General features: G+C 49.8%; 1 protein-coding gene across 4 annotated transcripts in view; it reads left to right on the forward strand.

Annotated features, from left to right (window-relative positions):
* Positions 1-315: 315 nt before the first annotated feature.
* LOC129514553 (zinc finger protein 516-like) overlaps positions 316-17809 on the forward strand; it is a 117543-nt gene continuing 100049 nt past the window's right edge. For 2 of the 4 annotated variants that reach the window (XM_055333227.1, XM_055333232.1), the window contains exon 1: positions 3975-4049. The gene's annotated coding sequence lies outside the window, so the exon portion shown is untranslated. Of the gene's footprint in view, positions 416-3974; positions 4050-14669; positions 14775-17809 lie in introns of those variants that run through there. The other 2 variants (XM_055333228.1, XM_055333229.1) reach the window with 2 other exon arrangements.

Here is a 17809-nt window from a genome sequence, read left to right on the forward strand (position 1 = left end):
GAGTCATCGCGAGCCTCCAGACTTTGCCCGCAGTGTGGCAGAACTTTGTGCTGATGAGACAATAGTGGAGCGTGTGCGTTTCCTACAGGGCAGACCATTCCGTGGCTGGGGGAAGCCTCGGGCCTGCGCCCGGCCGCGGGGCCCCGGCCCCCTCCCCCCGCCGCGCAGCCCCCAGAGCCCGGACGGCGCCGGGGTCCCCGCGGGGCGGGCGCGTCCCGGGCGAGCCCGGGCGGCGCGGGGAGGGGGCCGGGCGCGTGGCGGGCCCCGCGCGCCCTCGCGCGTCCCCCGCGCCCGGGCGCAGCTGGCGCGGTCGGTCTAGTGCAGCGCTCGGCTCCGCGCCTCGGGCGCTAGGCTTCACCTTCAGAGGCGCGGGGCGTGCGCGTCCTCCTTCCCGGGCCCGCCGCCTCCCGCCAAGGTAGGGGCCGGGGAGGGTCGGGGGGGGCGCCGCGGGGCCCGCAGGGGGCGCGGGCGCGGGGCCCCTGGCCTGGCAGTGCGGAAGGGGGTCCCCGGGGTGCGCCGCGGGGCGGGGGGCGGGGAGGGGCCCCGGGGCGCCGGGAGGGCGGCTCGGCTGCCCTGTGGGTAGTTGCTCGGCTCGGCAATTCCAGGAGAGGGAAGATGCAACTTCGGGCGGCGAGGCGAGCGCCGGGAGGTGGTTTTTACCGCAGTGGAGGGGCGGGGTGGGGGCCGGGTGGGAGCGCGGAAGAGGCTCAGGCTTTGTACACTTCGTCAAAGGCGACGCGGGAGGAGGGGAGCTCGGATGCGCTCTTCATCCATTAGGAGACAAAGAGCAAATTGCCTTACTTTAAAGTAAAACGCTCCAGCTAATGAAGGTGGGTGATGGGGCTGCGGGCCCCGAGGAGCCGCTTCAATTATTAAGGGTTTGGCTGATGGGATCGATGCCCGCGGGCACGGAGCGCTGCTGCCCCGGGTACGTGTCGGCGTGTGTGTGTGTGTGTGTGTGTGTGTGGTGGGGGGGTGTTGGGCCTCCCCCTCCCCTGGCCGCATGCCCATTAGCTGGGAGCGTCTAAGTGACCCTAACATTACAGAAGTGAGTGCGCCCGGGAGGGAAGTTAGGGCCGGGTGGGGGCAGGGGGCGATGGTCCCCTCTGTGACGGGGAGGGGTGGGGAGAGGGGTCGGGGTGGCAGGGACTCCTCGCAGACGCACGCAGCCTGGCGGGGGTCGGAGTGGGGTTGGGGGGGGGAGGGCTCCATCGCGGTACACACCCGGGTGTCTACGAGAAAGGAAGAATGCTGTGGGGCGTGTGTGATGGGGAGGGGGGTTGGAAATGCGCCTCGTCTGCCATTTCCAGGGAGAACTAACAGACGGAATAGTTACCATCAGTATTTAGAATAAACCGCCTCGTCAAGTTTTAAAGAAACTTTGTATGAATAAGTTTGTTAAACGCCAGCCGAGTTGGGTATTCAAAACAGTGGTTTATGCTGGAGGTTGGTGTGCGGTGACAATCGGTGGTGGTGGGCAGGGAAGCCAGTGGAGGCTTGCCATTAGGGACCAGGGAGACCCAGCCTTTTACCCGAAAATGTGGGTCTGTAAGTCAGCCTCATTTATTATCCGCCTTAATAAGCTCCCCGCAGCAGACCGGGATCAGACCAGGAGCTTCAGGGGTTTATGTGTCTGCATCTTACTCATGCTGCTGGCTGACTGATAAAGAATTACTTGGTCTCCGGGTGTGCAAAGATCAACTCGCTCAGCCCTCTTTTTAAATATATTCATTCTGTGCCTCATTTAATCCAGATGCACAAAAAGCCATTTGCTGCTTCATTGTTGGTTTACATTTTTTGAAAAGGCGACTGGTGTAACCTGTGGAATTTGAAATGCAAATAGAAGCCTGTGGGAGTTGAGGCAGAACAAATCAGCATTTATAAAGTGAAAAAGATTTAATGTCTTTGAAATCATTGCAGAGGAAAAAAACTGGAGGGGGGTGATTTTTCAGGGAGTGAATTGTGACGTCAGGTCTTTTTGGAAAAGATGTTATTTTTAAGGTCTGAATCCCGGGTATGTAAAGTGCTTACAGGAAAAACAGATTACAAGATTAACATCTGTTAACATGATCGTTTATCTCCAGCCAAAAATAGGTCAGTTCTTTCTTAAGGAAACACAATTGCTGGCGCATGCTTAAATAAAAAAAATTAAAATCATGAGTTCATAAATGAGGACCAGCGTTTGTTATAATCTGATCCGTGAAAAACATTTTTTAATTTCGAGATCAATAAAGGTCAAAGTCTTTTTTGGGCGTTGAGAACAACTCTTCCCACTGCGTCCACCCCTCCGGATGACCCCCTCCTCCTCACCCCTCGCTCCCTCTCCGCCCCCACCAGGGATTGCTAATTTCCCTTTTCATCCATTGTGGAAGTACAAAATATATTTAAATGGATATTGTCTGACGCCCCCGTCGTTAAAGAAAGCAAACTCTCCGCGCAGATGGCTAACTTTCAGGGCTCTGCTGTTGTTTTACCATTAAATGAAACAGTAGGGAGGGAAGGAGGAAAAAAAAAAAAAAAAAAAGGAAACAGCCTCGCAAAGTCTCCCTGCCCCTGGGCGTGAGTGACGGCTCTGCCGGCCAATCCGCAGCGGCTTTCTCCATCCCGGAGGTAATTTGGAGCGTGAGTGTGCGCGCGCGCGTGCACGCGCCCATGTGTGTGCACACTGTTGAGTGCGACCAGCCCCGCGCATCCGCGGGGTTCCTGATGTGCCCAGCTCTGCGCCCCAGACGCGGGCAAGCTGTTCCCTGCGTCTGGGCAGCTAGAGGGGTGCTCGGCAGTCCCCATGGAGACCCTGCCTCCCCCGAGTGTTCTCCTGCAAAGATTGGGCGCTTAGAGGTGCTTTCGGATTCAAGTCGAAACCTGCAGAAGGGGAAGAAAAGAGGAGTGATATGATTATGCTTCTCAGCAGCCGGGGAATCGAAACGTGCTGTTCCCTCCGTGTCTTTCCCACGCGGCAGGCGCGCCCTCTCGCGCGTGGGGTCCGGGTGGCGGGGAGCCCACCCGCCAGGCGCACAGCGTACAAGGAACGGGGACTGCTGAAATCGGCGTGAATTCCGCAGAAAAGTGAAGGACAGCACGAACCTTACAACTTCGTATTTTATTGTCTCGCCGAAAGTTCATACTTAGTCCATGGCAAATTCTAGAATGTGAGCCGCTCCGGGTCAGTGGAAGTTCTGGGCCGCCCGAGCCCGGAGTGCGGAGCGCCCGCCTGGTGTCCGCGCACAATGGGCGCATTCAGGGGCGGAGGCGTCACGGGCCGCCCCGCGGCGCGCCCCGGCCTCCTCCGGCACCCGCTTCCCCGGGAGTCCCGGTAGAGCTGTGTGGACGCGCAGGGGCCAGACCTGGTCCCCGAGCATCTCCCTTGCGGTGTCCTAGATGCCGGGATGGCTGCTGCCGCCGCCCCGGACGGGTTAAGAACCCACGTGTGACGGCCCCTTCCCCGCAGAACCCTCGGGGAGACCCCTGGGAGGGACGCCGCGCCCCGCCCTAGTCCGCGCACCGTGTGTCCGGCCGCCCCGGGGTCACGCCGAGGGTCCGTGGGCGACCCCCGTCGTACCCCTGCGAGACCTCGCTCAGGGACGAAGTAGCGCCCGAACCCGATCGCCCGGCTCCGGCCGCGTCGGCCCCCAGCCCGGGGTTCGACCGGGTTCTGCGCCCCCGCCCCCACCTCCGAGGACTCGCGGACTGAGGGACGGGCAGCAGGGGGGCGTCGCGGAGTCCATCATTCCTAGTTCTGCGTCTCGGAGCGAGCGGCGCGGGGCCCCGGGCGCCGCTGGGGGGCGGGGCGGGGCGGGGGCGGGGATTTACCTGCCCGCCCGGGCGGGGCGGGCGGGGCCGCGTGTCGCCGGGCTGCCGGGGGGCGGGCCGTGGGCGGGGCGGGCAGGGCCGGCGGTGGGGGAGGGCCCGGCCCGCGCCCCGCCCCCGCCCCCCGGCGCCCGCCCCCCGCCCCCGTCATGTGGAGCGGACGTCACTCGCCTGCACTGTAACCCAAGAAGTGAAAGAGACGGGGACCCACGGCCCAACTTCGCACCGTAACAAAGGCGGGGGTCCGTGCGGGCCGGGGGGACTGGCTGGGGAGGGGGCGGGCGGGGGGGGGGACCTGGCCGGGGCGGGGGGGGGGTCTGCGCGGGGCGGGGGCGGGAGGGGGGCCTGGCCTGGGCGGGGGTCTGCGCGGGGCGGGGGCGGGGAGGGGGGCGTCTGGCCCGGGTGTGTGTGTGTGTGTGTGTGTGTGTGTGTGTGTGTGTGTTGGGGGGCCTGGGGGGGTCTGGCCGGGGCGTGGGTCTGCGCGGGGCGTGGGGGGGCGTCTCCGCGGGGCGGGGGCTCCGGCGGGGCGGGGGGCGGCGGGGCGGGGGCCGGGGGGCGGGGGCTCGGGCGCGGGCCGCGCTCCGGGGGCCGAGGCGCGGCGGCGGCCAGGTAATTGGTTTCTATTTTAAACTTCACTTTGTTCTGGCGGAGGTGGGGCGGTGGGAAAGGCGTGGCCCACGAGGACGATTACATAAGTACTCACACCTGATCCGGCCCCGGCCCGGCACCGCGCGGCGGCGGGTGGGTGGCGCTGGGCGCCCCGGGCGGTCCCCGCGAGGGGCTGCCGCGCGTGGGTGTGGCGCCCTGCCTGCGTGGCCTCTTTCCGTGCCGGCGGCTAGCGGCCCGCGTGGACGCGGGGGGCCGGTCCTGGGAGCCCAGAGGTGCCCGAGGGCGTGCGGCCCGGCCTGCCGGCGGGGTCCGCCACGCAACAAAGGGCGGGGGCAGCGGGACCCGAGGCAAGCCACAAAAGGCACTTTAGACGTGGTCTTAATTAAACATCTGCCTCGGAAACGCATTTGCCTCCTGAACCTGCCGTGGAGCGTGCAGTCCTGGTTACAGATGATTTAAAAACCGGTGGCCCTCGGTCCTGTGCCCGAGCACCGGGATGCCTTGGGAGTACTCACCCGAGAGGAAGCGAGGCTGGATGTTCCCCCAGCAGGATCCTCTCCAGATTATTTTTTAAGCCTCCCTATTAATATGATTGGAGTATTTTGGTTTAGGAATGTAAGTGCTACTTTAAGGGACTAGGCATGCCTGCTATTTGATAGGATACTTTCTGCTGCCGCGTAAAAAAGCTCACTTTATCGTTTGTTTGTTCCTCCTTCAATTTCCCTTACATTCTTCGATTGTGGCGTCAAAATAGCTGTGCTATTTATGTTGACACAGACCCGCTAGAATTGAATATACCGCATGCCTCTGCTGTGCATGATTGGGAGCTTGCTTCCCCCTCTTGGTGAAATTGGGGAGCCAGTGGAGCTCGCTGGCCTGCATCCTGGGTCTGCGAGCTGGTTATCCGAGCAGGACGTCTTTGGTTTCAGCGGGCTCCCAAGCCATCTTGGACGGGCCCAGCGAGCTGCAGCCCTGAGCAAGCCTCAAAGACTTTGCTCATGAAATGAGAATTTTCATGGGCTCAGACACAAGCGAATCAGTCTCGTATTTTTCTTAGTTGGTTAGTAGGACCTTGTTTTCTTCAATTTGAAGAAATTGCTCATTTGAATATACTGAAACATGGAGGGCACATTAACATTCTAAAAAAAAATAACAGTCCCAAGGGATGTGTAATAAAACTAACCCAGAGGAGTGGGAATGTCTCTCTAAAATGAAACAAAGCAGCAAAGCAGGGCATTTGGTAGGTACAGTATTCGGGGCGGGGGGGGGGGGGAGAGAAGCTTTGCTTATTTTTATTTCTGAAAGCTTTTGTTGGTCAGAATCCTCTTTCTAAATACCGAGACACACCAGATCCAGAACTTTTAACTTTGTTGTGTAACTGGTATTAATCACCGGTGAGTATAGCTTACATGATTGGTGTTAATCCCATTGTCATTGGTAAACAACCTTTAAAGGTGACTGGCCAATTTAGAGATTAAAGTTTTCCTGGGACTTTAAAGTCCTACCTGTCTAACTTTGTAAGATGTTGTCCCAGAGACCCTCATGGAGGGAGGAGAGTAAGAGCCAGTCCATGGGAAAAGCCTGTTGTTTCCATTTCTGTAGGTCAGACGTTACCTTTATTTGCTTTAGTTGCTTCTCTGTGGAGATATTTGAGTTTTATAGGTGACACATTCGATGTGGATGTTGTGCGGCGAAAGTCATGTGAAGAAGGAAAGAGACTTCTTTAGGGAATACTTTAGAATGAGGTATGCTCTCCCAGACGGTTTCAGTCTTACCAAATAGGGAAAAGTGGTAATGTGACCTAGGAAGTTGAATAGAGTTTTAGTCATGGGCTGTTCTTGAAAAACCAGCACTCAGTTTAATGGGTTGTTGTGGATTTTTATGTATTCGTTTTCCAGGGTAACTATTGGTCCTCTTTGTAATTTACCAGAAGGAATCTTTTAAACAGGCGTTATGTGGGAGTGGCTTTAAGTCTGGCTGGAGATGGTGTGTAGAGTTTCAAGTGCATTATACCTTAATGTCCTAGGAATAGGACACTGGGGTAGAGTACTGCTTTCGTTGAGCCTGAAGGAGCTTTGTCCAAATGCCTGCGTTTTCTTTTTATAGTCTGTGTGTTTTCAGTGTTCAACACATGACATTATTTTATTCCTTTTTCAACCTTGGAGAAGAGGGCAGGTGTTAATTATATCATTAAAAGTGGTGTTTTGCTTGCAACCAGATTTCTAACTGAATAAAGCATCTGTATGAAAGGTGAAGGAAACCGAACTTTTTCTTCGGTGTTTGAAGGCCAGATTTAGCTGGAGACATCCAGACTTTCTCAAGGGCGTGGACTGAGGCTGAAGTAAGAGAAATAATGTAAGAGAGCAAAAGAAAGTTACATTCATTTGATTACATATCTGCATTATAAATATTTGAATATAGACGTAACATTCCTCCCTCAAAAGCAGACATCTCACTTGCTGTAAATGTTTATGTGTTTTAGAGCTTGGATGGAGCTCTTCTGACAAGATCAAGTAGTTCTTTCAGAAATGCATCTCTTTGCTGCCCTACCCCCTCCGCCTCAAAAGTTCTAGAGGCTGTGGGAAAAGTATAATTAGCTCTTCTCTTAGTGGCTGTGGTCCAGAGAAAGCTAGGGGTGTGTGCCACCCTCGCTGAGCTGAGTGCTCGACCACCCAGTGGACTGTTCTGTACTTGAACTGACTGCTGAACTGGCACCTGGGACTTAGACCTTCTGTGGGTTGCTTACCACTTGGCACCTTTGACCCTTGCTTCCCCAGTCACTGATGTCCAAACGTGCAGGGTGATTGTGTTACTGTCTTTGGCTCCCAGACCATGACTCTCTGCATGGGGAACTACATGCCTTTTGGGTTTGTGTTTTTCAGCTGAAGTGCACCGTTGGGATGTGGGTGGTTCTCAGGTCTGATCAGGTGGTGGTTAGACGGCATCTCCACGTGTGTTACAGGGATCGATAGCAGGGTGGAGCGTCCACAAAGGTGTGGGTGTAAAGCAGGTGTCAGTGTAGACCACCGATAGGCATCCATGGGCTGCCATTCGGTTTGCCCAGGAGTTTGGATACTAGCGATTATTCAGCTCTTGCTCTGTGTTTGGCTTGGCTCTAAGTGGTGGTAGGGGCCAACCGGTGTGACTGTGACCCTCTTCTTCCTCCTATCCTAGCCTCCCTCTGGGGCTGTCGCCACCAACCTTTCTACCCGATGGACAACGGCCAACAGTGTATTGGCAGCGGCCTGTTATGGGTCTGAGTGTGTCTCAGGGCCACGAGGGTGACAACATTTTTCTGATTCAAGCTTTGTTCTCACTTCTCACTGGTCCCAGAAACAAGTGAGTTTGGGGTGGTGGTGGGGTGCCTTTCTCACTAGAGCAGAGAGAGTGAGCTATGAGCAAGGGGGGTAGGGGTAGATACCCTCTTTATCATCGGACTCTAGCTGGGACTATCTTACAGTTTTCAGGAATATTGGTGACTTGTCACAAACCCATTTTAAGAAAGGACTCACATCAAATGTTTATTTATAGAAAATTTATTAATAAGATTAACCATATGAGAAGAATAAAGAAAAACTTTCACCATGGATTTAAAATGTCTCCTCTAGTTCTTTAAAATGCATGTTTATTTTAAAGCTAATTTTCTTTGACAGGGGACTATTTTAGGCGTATGACTTTAATAGCTACGGGAGTGCGTGTACAGGCCCTATGAATGCATGGCTTGTATTTAAAATGTGTACCCCCCACTAAGGTATATCAAGTATATTTTAGATGGACTGGTAAAAATTAGCAGTTGCAACTGTCTGTTTTGTGTATTTCTTATCCCTTGCATCTGGCTACGTGTGATTTGAACAGCTGAAGCTTTTCTTTCCAAAGCTGGAACTGGCTGTCATATTTATGTCCAGAATGAGATGTTTTCCAGTGGCATACATTCGAATTGTAAAGAAGTGTAATTTTGTGGCTCTCAACATTCCTTAAAAGTAGTTTTCCAAGAAGATCTGGCATTTATTCTTCAATTCCACTGGTATTGAAAAATCACAAAGCAGGAGTAATTAGAAATGCAACTACTCTGAGAACATAAACATGTAAATATATGTAAAGTAAGGAATAAAACCCCACACAGGAGAGTAAAAAAAATAAATCCTTTAGAAACTCTATTGGGTTTAGATACATTTTACTGTTTATTTCAAATATGAGTTCAGTCTGGTAGATTTTTTTTGTTTCTGTGTGTGTGTGTGTGTGTGTGTGTGTATTTGGTCAAGAATTTAATCAAGTTTAATCGAAATTTCAGGTGTAGGTATTCTATGTGATTATGAATTTCAGACAGTTCCTCAGTGGAGTGCTGAACACAGGTTAGATTTTTAATATATTTTATTTTAAGACAAAATTAATCTGGTGTGTTATTCCTCCAGAAGCAGGTAGGCTGGTCTCTGGTGGATCTGGCACCCCGGGGAGTTGCTGATGTCAGCTCAGACTTTGGATACAGCTGTCCTGTTATTTTCTTGCTCATTTAGGGGATGGTGAGCTTAGGCTAACATGTGGTGTTAGCTTTTAGGACGTAAAGAGGGACTATGAAAAATTGAGGTTCTCTGTTAAAATTCTATTAGTTTTTCCCCAACGGCTAAGAATTAAAATAGGATTTTCAGCATTATTTAGGAACACTTGGAAACCCCTGTCTTCAGCTTTTCCTGTATTAAAGATAAAGGATATTTGTTTAGGAATTTTTTTCTTTGTTTCAGGAAAGGGCAACATGTGTCTGTCTTTGCCATATGGCACTATTTAACCTATATTACTTGAGCTGACTTGGCATGGTGTTAGGCATTGATTGATTTCAGCATTCGAGAATGTTCTTTGAAATTTAGTACAGTGAAGGCTGCATCCAGAGTGGTGCAGAGAGACTGCTCGTGGCTTAAGCAGCTTCCTGTTCGATTGATGAGTTGGGGTAGTGAGCAAGTGTCACTTGTTTCTTTCTGAAATCATTTTTGTGGGAAATAGTTTGATGTTAAATGTTGACTGTGTTAATTCAGGGAAATCCAGAGCCCAGGGGGAGTAGTTAAAACTTCTGTGGGTTGCAAAAGGTCTGCTACTCCCTGTTTAGTTCCTGATTATTTCAGTGATTTTAAGCTAGACCTAAAAAATGTGCTTTTATCCCCCCTTAAAGACTCAGCCTCTTTTTTTTTTTTTTTTTTAGTGGATGGTCTAATCAATGAACAGATGGACAATCTGGTTTCACAGTTTAAACTTTTGTGGTGCTATTCTGGAATTATCCAGAGGCAGACCGGGATGCTTTCACTTAGTGATTTGTTTTGTTTACAGATACTGCTTTTGAATTTTTGGAGAGTCTTGTGTTTAATTCACCAGAGTGGCTGCTAAGGCGACATCCCGGGAATTTATGAAGAGGGAACAGCATGGAAGATTATGCTTCCATTGTTAACATCCTGTACGGCTGTGGCCTTGCCACCAGAGCTCACGCGTCTTTCGGTGCCCTTCTCGTTCAATCTGTCTCATTAGCTTTAATCAGACTGTTTTTCCTGTTTTAAGGGAAGAAGTAAACACATTTATACTCGTGTGTGTGTGTGTGTGTGTGTGTGTGTGTGTGTGTGTGTGTGTGCCTTCAGAGCAGGGCATCTGTGGACAGGAAGGTGGGCCTGGGTGTCGCTTCATAGCATGTCAGCGGCGTGCACGAACGCTGCTTTTGGTGATGCATAATTTATATTGACATTATCAGTGACACGGAGAGAACATTTTTATGCCAGTTTGAGAAAATATCAACATTCACATTTGATAATCATATTCCCACCAGATTGAGATTCATCACACCAAAGCTTTTCATGTCTTTAGCGTGACCATTAGCATAATGACGATAATTTGTCCCTTTGAGTAACACCATGCGTAATTTACATTAGTGTTATTGTGATGAGTACAGCGCAGCCCAGGTGTTCGAGGAGTGTCCTTATTCCAAAAATGGCTTTTTACTTTTTAAAGTAAGAGGCGAGGAAGATGATCTTATTCCTAGAGCCAACTTAAAAAACATGACTGGTGGTAAATAAGTGAATTCCTCATGTAAAAGTACTTGCCGTAGCAACGTAAACTTGGGCACTGTAGAGTCATGGGATTAGTGGTTTAGTGGCAGGATTAAAATTGGCCTCAGTAAATTACCCTGGTGACAGAAAAGCAGAATCTGTTAATGGTTTCACAGAAAGATTGGCTTCTCAGTTGTGTTCTAGATTGATGACCGATCACATGGGCTGCTTGGATTCTGAACTTTAGGAGGGAAGTTTAATTTTTATAATAGCTGCGCATTTTTAAGTATCTGTAGGAATTCATTAAAAACAGAAGTGACTGCAGTTAGGGTTTGGGATTCTGTTTGCCCACGGGAGATGATTTACAGTCCGTGTGTGGTGTTTGGCTGCAAACGGTAGAGGGGCAGTTGTCAGCGTGCATTTGAAGCAGTCGTTACCTGAGGTCTCCAACTGTCCGTGGGAGTAGAGTAATAGACCATTTTGGAGAGTGTGTCAGCTCTTCTGAGCCACAAGGGCAGCTTTTAGAAGCGAGCAGGGCGGTGGTTTCCGAAGCTGGACCTTCCTGGCTGGGGCAGAGCCAGTGTGGCTTGTTACTCCAGGGTATGAGTTTCCTATCAGTGAAGAGCGTTAAATCAGTTCCATAGAATGACCGCGAAGGACAACATTTATTTTTGTGACAATTTACCTTTCTTTGTAAATATATGTTATTTTTCTTTGAACTTGGTTTTAGAAGGTTCATGTTGAGGGTTCTCTTTGTGTTATAGCCGGTAGGAAACTTAGAGATGGTTTGGGGTGAATCCTGACGGTTTACAGGACCTGAAACACAGATGGATTTAGTGATTCAGCCAGGGCCACGGCTACAGAGCAGAGCTCAAACAGGTTTCTGGATTCCCAGTTTCGACACATGCTGGAGGCTACCCAGCGAGGGGAGGTGGGTGAAAGCCCACCGTCAAGGTGACTTTGTCGGCGGTTCATTTAGCACCGCAGAGTGTAGACCTGGCAAGTGACGGGGTGTTTAGGACTGTGGGTAGTATAATGCTCCACTTTAGTTTTACCTTCTGATGCTCAGCATGAGCTCCAGAGAGAAGAAAAAAATGTGGGCTAAATGTTTGCCTCTCTCAGTGGGGATATCGTGTTAGTGTGAGAACCGGACGGGTCATCCCATTCCAAGGTCCCTGCAGCATTGCGGAGCTCAGACAAGGAGGGAAGCCCAGATCACCAAACACCTAGCAGCTGTTTGCACAGATTTCCAGCTCAGCACGGGGCCAGGATATAGATTTTCTTGGGAAACCCAATGGTAGCACCAATAATAACATCCCTTTTTAATCAGACAGTAACCATAGAAAGTAAATGACTAGCATGAGATAGAAAACCCATAAAAGAAAAAAAAAAGCCACCAAAAATTTCAGGGAAAGGGATCAGAGAAGATGAATGGTAATTGTGATAAAGCGCCAGCTTCTTGTGGGCATGTGGTCCTAAACGGCAGTGGACGATGGTGTGTAAGGGTCTTGATATGCTAGGTGCTCTGAGAGGTGGGACAGAGGAGGACCCAGACCCAGGAAGGGAGCTGTTGGCTGGAGCAGGGTAGGGGGCGGTGGGCACCTTTCCTGCAGCGGCATCCTTGGTGCATGTGGACAGCATGGCAGCTGAGAGGAAGGAAGGTGGGCACAGGAGCGAGCCAAGCACAGGGACACATTCGTTCCCCTGTTCTTTCTCCCATGGCACTGAGGCCTGAGGCCACAGAGCAGCCCATTGCACTGGCTGGTTGCTGGAGGGACTCTGGCAGCCTGACCAGTATGTGAACAGGGCTCCAACCTTCTGCTTGACTTGGTTAAATTGGGAGCCGGGCCAGAACACAATGAATTTTGCTTCATTATGCAAGAGCTGCTCAGAAAGCCTACCCCATTTTGCATCCTCCAGGTGAGCAAAAAGGGCTGACATTCTAGGTTTTCACTTCAGAGGGAAAAAAAAAATCAGTAAATTGAGACCTCAGTTTAGAATCTGTTTTTCCTTTTCTGAAGAAGATAATACTGAGTACTTTTTCATTGGTTATCAAAAACTATATACATCCTAGGTAGTTTGCTGCCTTTCTAGAAATCAAAAAACAAAAACAAAAAACAAAAAAACCCACAAAACTATATTATGTCCAGCATAAACTCAGAATTGCATAGATTTGTTTGATCAGTGTTCTACCTTATGGACAATCATCCATAAAGAGAATATAGGCTCATTTGAGTATCTGGTAATTGAAGTCTTGTTATTTGTATGTTAGTAGTAAGAGTTTGCTGGTTTGTACCCATCTCATTCCATAAATAGGATGAGGTGTACCTGAGGTCACACGTTAAATATATAGTGAAACATTAATAGAAATCAAGAACAAGGAAATGAAATAATAGACCGTGTGACAAGGAGAAAATAGGATTATATATCCATATCACAGCGGTCATTTCCAGTGGGTATACTTCAACCAAAATTTAGAATTGGAGCTTTTTTGGTAGCTCTTTAAAACAAAGAGTGAAACATACCATTGATTTGTTGAATTGATGACAGGGGCAAACTCACCAGTTCTGTGGAAGGAAAGCCTCTTTTAGTGCCCACACTAAAGGAAACTTTTTACATAGATTCTCATATTGGTTGTTTTTATACAGATAACTTTTTTTTTAAAAGGTAGACAGTGCCTTCATTGATATTCTTATGGCCAATGGATAGTGACTTTGGAAAGGTTATTCTCATAGTGACCATTTTACAAAGAACCAATGGCCTAATAACAAAGTCCAAAGCACCGAGAGCTGGGTTTTGAATCACTATGAGAATATATCAAAAAAAAAAAAGAAGAAAATATGATCCAAGTTACTGAGCATTACAGTTTCCCATTATATTAGAGAAGTTTAATTTTTATTACTAATGTCTTCTTAGAGACTTGAATCAAATTTGGTGAATGCCTAAATAAGCAGCCCCCAAATAAATAGCTCATAAGTGCTCTGTTAAGGCTCATTTCCTTTCTACAAACATTGATCACATGCTCACGATGAGCAAGGCGGTGGCCCACGTTCCTTATGGGTATCATTTGGTATTTGTAACAGGAGCTAAGGAGTCCTTTTGGCTCCCTGTTCCCCCAGGAGCATGCTGAGATCCACACAGGTGACTTGGTCCAAGCCCATAGCTGGGCTATCATCTTGGTGTATCATCTTGAGTTTATGACTTTCCTCATGCTTGCTAAAGGGTATGTTATTTATTTGAGAGTTGATCTGAGCCATCTGGAGTTGTATCAGTGTGGAGATCACATTATGGAGGACCCGTCCCTCCACCCTCCAAGCTCCTTCACCTTCAGGATGGCAGGGCTTACCCAGGAACCCCTGGAGAGGAGCTGGGAGCCAGTGTGTAGGCCCCATGAGAGGGAACCAGCTGCCTGAGCCCTTGGGGACTCAGAACATGGTGGACTCAATATGTGGTTCTATCTGCTCTGGACAAAGATTTTGAGTAATCTGTCAGGAAATAGAGATTTAGAGGGTGGTAAGAGGATTTGAAGCAGGGAAGCTCCTGCATCAGCCCCCCAGTGGTTCCAGTCAGTCTTTGCCCATTCTCCAGGTAGACTGAGGAAGGCGAGGTGCTGCCAAAGACCACCCGTGGGGGATTGAGCTTTGGAAACTAGGGGTCTGTATTTATAAGACTCCAGGGCAGGGGTTGGTGGGCTTTTTCGGTAAAGGGCCAGATATTAAATATTTTGGGCTTTGTAGGCCAGCCCTTCTGTGTTGCAGCTGCTGTGCCTTGGAGCGCAGAAGCAGCCATAGACGGCAAGTCAGCAAATAAAGAAGCTTTATTTATGGACACTGAAACTTGAAATTCATATGATTTTATGTGTCACAAAATGTTATTCTTCTTTTGGTTTTTTCCCAACCACTTAAGAATGTAAAACACATTCTTAGCTCAGAAGCCTGACAAAACAGGTGGTGGGCAGGACAGGACTTGGCCTAGAGGCCGCAGTGTGCTGACATGGCCAGGACGGTGCTGCCTCATAGAATTCTGATGCATCTGTCATTTTAGAGTTTCTCGTAACCACATGGAAAAGGTTAGAGAAACAGATAAATAATGTTAATACGTCTTACACAACCCAAGAGAGGCAAAATGTTAGTTGAATATTTAAATGACATAAAAATTATTACTGAGATTTTTTTTGTTTTTGTTTTTTTACACTAAGTCTTTGAAATCTGGCATGTTCTTAACACTTAGGGCTCATCCCAATTTGGACTAGTCCCATTTGGCTGCTGTATAGGATGGTGCAGCTGTAGGGGGTGAGATGACACGCCCCGCCCTCCGCCACGGCCAGTCACTGAGGTGAGTCAGAGATCTTCACTCTGAAAGCTCAGCTGTTTTTCCACAAGGACACACCGCGGGGAGATGCTTTGGAAATGTCTGTCGATCCTAGCAGTTTAATTAAAAGGAAGAAAGCTTGTTTGTCATCCCTCTCAAGACCTGTGCCAGGAGCTGGCAGTGGCAGGGTGCTGGGGGGCCGGGTGGCCGGGGCCTGACCCTCGGAGCGTCCCTGTGTCTTTCCCTGGCGTCTGCCCAGGCGGGCTTCTGGGAGGACGACCTCCTGTGTGGCTTGTCTCCCTGCTCCTGTGGCCAGGCCCCCGGCTGGGACCCAGCATGTCAAGGGGCAGGTCAGTCCTGGACCTGCCTCTGAGCAGCAGGGACCATAGACTGGGGCCCCGTGGTCTCCAGCCCAGCATCCACGGTGACTTGGGGCTGGTGTGCCCTCACTTCTTCATCTGGGGGGTGGGATGGGATGGTGGCCTTTCCTGAGGGCCGGCGAGGGAGGGTGTGTGGTGCTTGGCAGGTGTGACAGAAAGGGAGCCGGATCCCCGTGCATCGAACTAGTTACAGGGTCGGCTGACTAGCAGGTGAAGCCTGCCGGCCCTGAGACTGGCAGCAAATGGAAGGAGAATTGGGATGCTAGGAGTTCATTTTCTGTCTCATCTTGTGATAATTTGATATCCAGCATATAAACCCTGTGAGTGACTTGGTTATTCTTCCTTTTTGTACATTAAAAAACATCATTTTTTTTTTTTAAGAAAAGAGGTAAGACTTGTTTTGTTCAGTTAGGTAGATAGTGTTTATATTGCCTAGTAAGACTTAAACCTGTTTTATTAGAATCTGAGTTTTGCTAACCACATGGGATGAAACGCAGATGGACAAAACGTGGGGTGGATTCGCTGCTAGGGCTCAGGGTATATCTGGAGTGGAAACCCGGGCAGAGCTGATTCATTGTTTTGTGGGGTTTTTTGGGGCATCACCGTAGCCGTGGCTTAGCGACGAAATGCTCTTTCTGTTGAGGGCCAGAATGGTGCACTAAGATGCTGGTTCTGCATACCTTCCCCTGTCCCCTGTTGTTGGAGGAGGAGCTCATGGCCCCCCCTCTCATGGAGGAGCTCACGGGTTTCCCCAGGGTCCCCCCCTCCCCCAGTTGGAGTAGGGGTCACTCTACGTGCTGCCTTGAGAAAATGCTGATGCTGTGCTTTTCTCGTATTAGGAGACCTCTTGGAAAGGCTACACTCTTTTTCTTCGGAATGGATCTGGAACAAGTATATGTGATTAGTCCTTTTTTTCAGTAGGTCATTTCAATATAATAATGTTAGTAATCATGAAAATGCATATTTCCCACTCCCCCAAATGGGTAGCCAGAATGGTTCAGAAAAGCTGTTTCTCAGAAGGAAGAGCAGAGTCCTTCACTCAGAAGCGAAAGCGAAGTAATCTCCTTTAAGAGGATGCTTCTTTTTAAGGGGGTTAGGGGGAGACATCCCTCATTCCAGCAGTGTGTGGTGAGTATGATGGGTGCTTCCCAGGTGCCAGCAGGAGCTCTGTGAGTGCAGAGAGGGCTGTGAGGTCCCAGCCCCCAGGGACTTCAGAGCAGGCCATGCTGTGAGGGTTGGCGGGTGTTTTTTTGGGGGGGCAGCAGGGGCACAGGTAGAGGCTGGCAGGTGTAAAGGTGCAGGGGGAGCCCACTGTGTTGGTGAACTGGCGATGGGCCGCACACAGACACAGAACCCGGCCTTGTTTTCAGGAGGCAGGACTAGGCTGCCGTTGATCCCAGGTGTCCTAACACGGCTGTTCCTTTGCTTATTCAGTTTTGTCACATTTTTAAGGTGAGGCACAGTTAAATTGCTTCGTCATTGTGGGGCTGGGCCTGTTTTTTTGTGGCTTCCCTATTATCCCCGCCTGTAAATCCAGACATTCAGGTCAGCAAGTTTATTATTTTGACTGAGGGTCAAGTTCCATTTCTTGTCCTATCAATCACAGAAGTGCTTCTTTTGAGAGTTAAATGCTGTTGAGACACACTGGGGTTCTATTTACTGTCTCGTGTGTGAGTAGCAGTATCAGTGTTAAGAAAACTCAATACTTAAAAAAAAAAAAAATAAGATCGACTAGCATTCAGGTGGAATAACACAGCCCGAGTCTGCTTTGTTCCGCTGTGATAAAAAGTGCTATTTATCTGTTTCTGTTTCAGTGGCTCAGCATAAGGGTGCTTTGGGCGGGTGCACCTTCAGGTGAAGGGGTATTGCTGCCTAACAGAGAAACGTCAGCCTTCTCTGTTAGGATTGCCAGGTGCTGGTGTGCTGACCTAAAATTCTTGGAGATGTTTTGCGAATCCGCATGCATCTCATTGAGTTAGATTTCATCAGTGGGCCCTTATCTCGAAAATGATTAAAGCCTCCATAGCTGGTCACCCCCTCTTGGCTGTGCCTCTGGGGGCTCAGGAGCTTAGACCGTTTCTGTCCAGGCCTGTGAACCAAGATCTGCTGGTTGGTGGGACTTCAGTATCACGATAAAGCCTTCTGATTAAAATACCCTTTCTTGGCTGGATTTGGGGGTTAGTGGAGAACAGAAACAGAACTGCAGGCTTACGTTGAATCTCTGAGGGCATGGTTTCTTTTATATTTATCTGAAAGTCAGTTTGTTTAATTCGCTTTAAAGTCTGAGATTGGACTAAGAATATGGACGAGATCCTACATTTCAGGTGTCAGGAACTGTGGCGGCTGGAAGCAGGCATGCTTCCTTTCCCAGAACCCTGCAGTGTTGATTTTGTTTCTTCCGCAGAAGTCCCCTTGTTGGCAGTGCCTTGATCTAAATGTCATTATTCCAGGGAATTAATATGAAGCTACATGTGTTAATTATTTAATTACACAGAATTAAATTTTGACAACTAGTACCCAGTATCTTACACTGTCTCTTTGTCTCGCGTTAGGGGAGGAAGAGAGACATGAGCACTTTGCTTTTAAGATAGATACAGAGATTTGAAAAAATAAGTTACTCAGAAGTCCACAAAGTGGTAGAAAGAGGCATACTTTTGCGTTAGTACCGTGGAGGGGGCG

This window comes from Nyctereutes procyonoides, unplaced genomic scaffold (genome assembly GCF_905146905.1).
Source record: "Nyctereutes procyonoides isolate TBG_1078 unplaced genomic scaffold, NYPRO_anot_genome, whole genome shotgun sequence".
NCBI classification, from domain to species: Eukaryota; Metazoa; Chordata; class Mammalia; order Carnivora; family Canidae; genus Nyctereutes; species Nyctereutes procyonoides.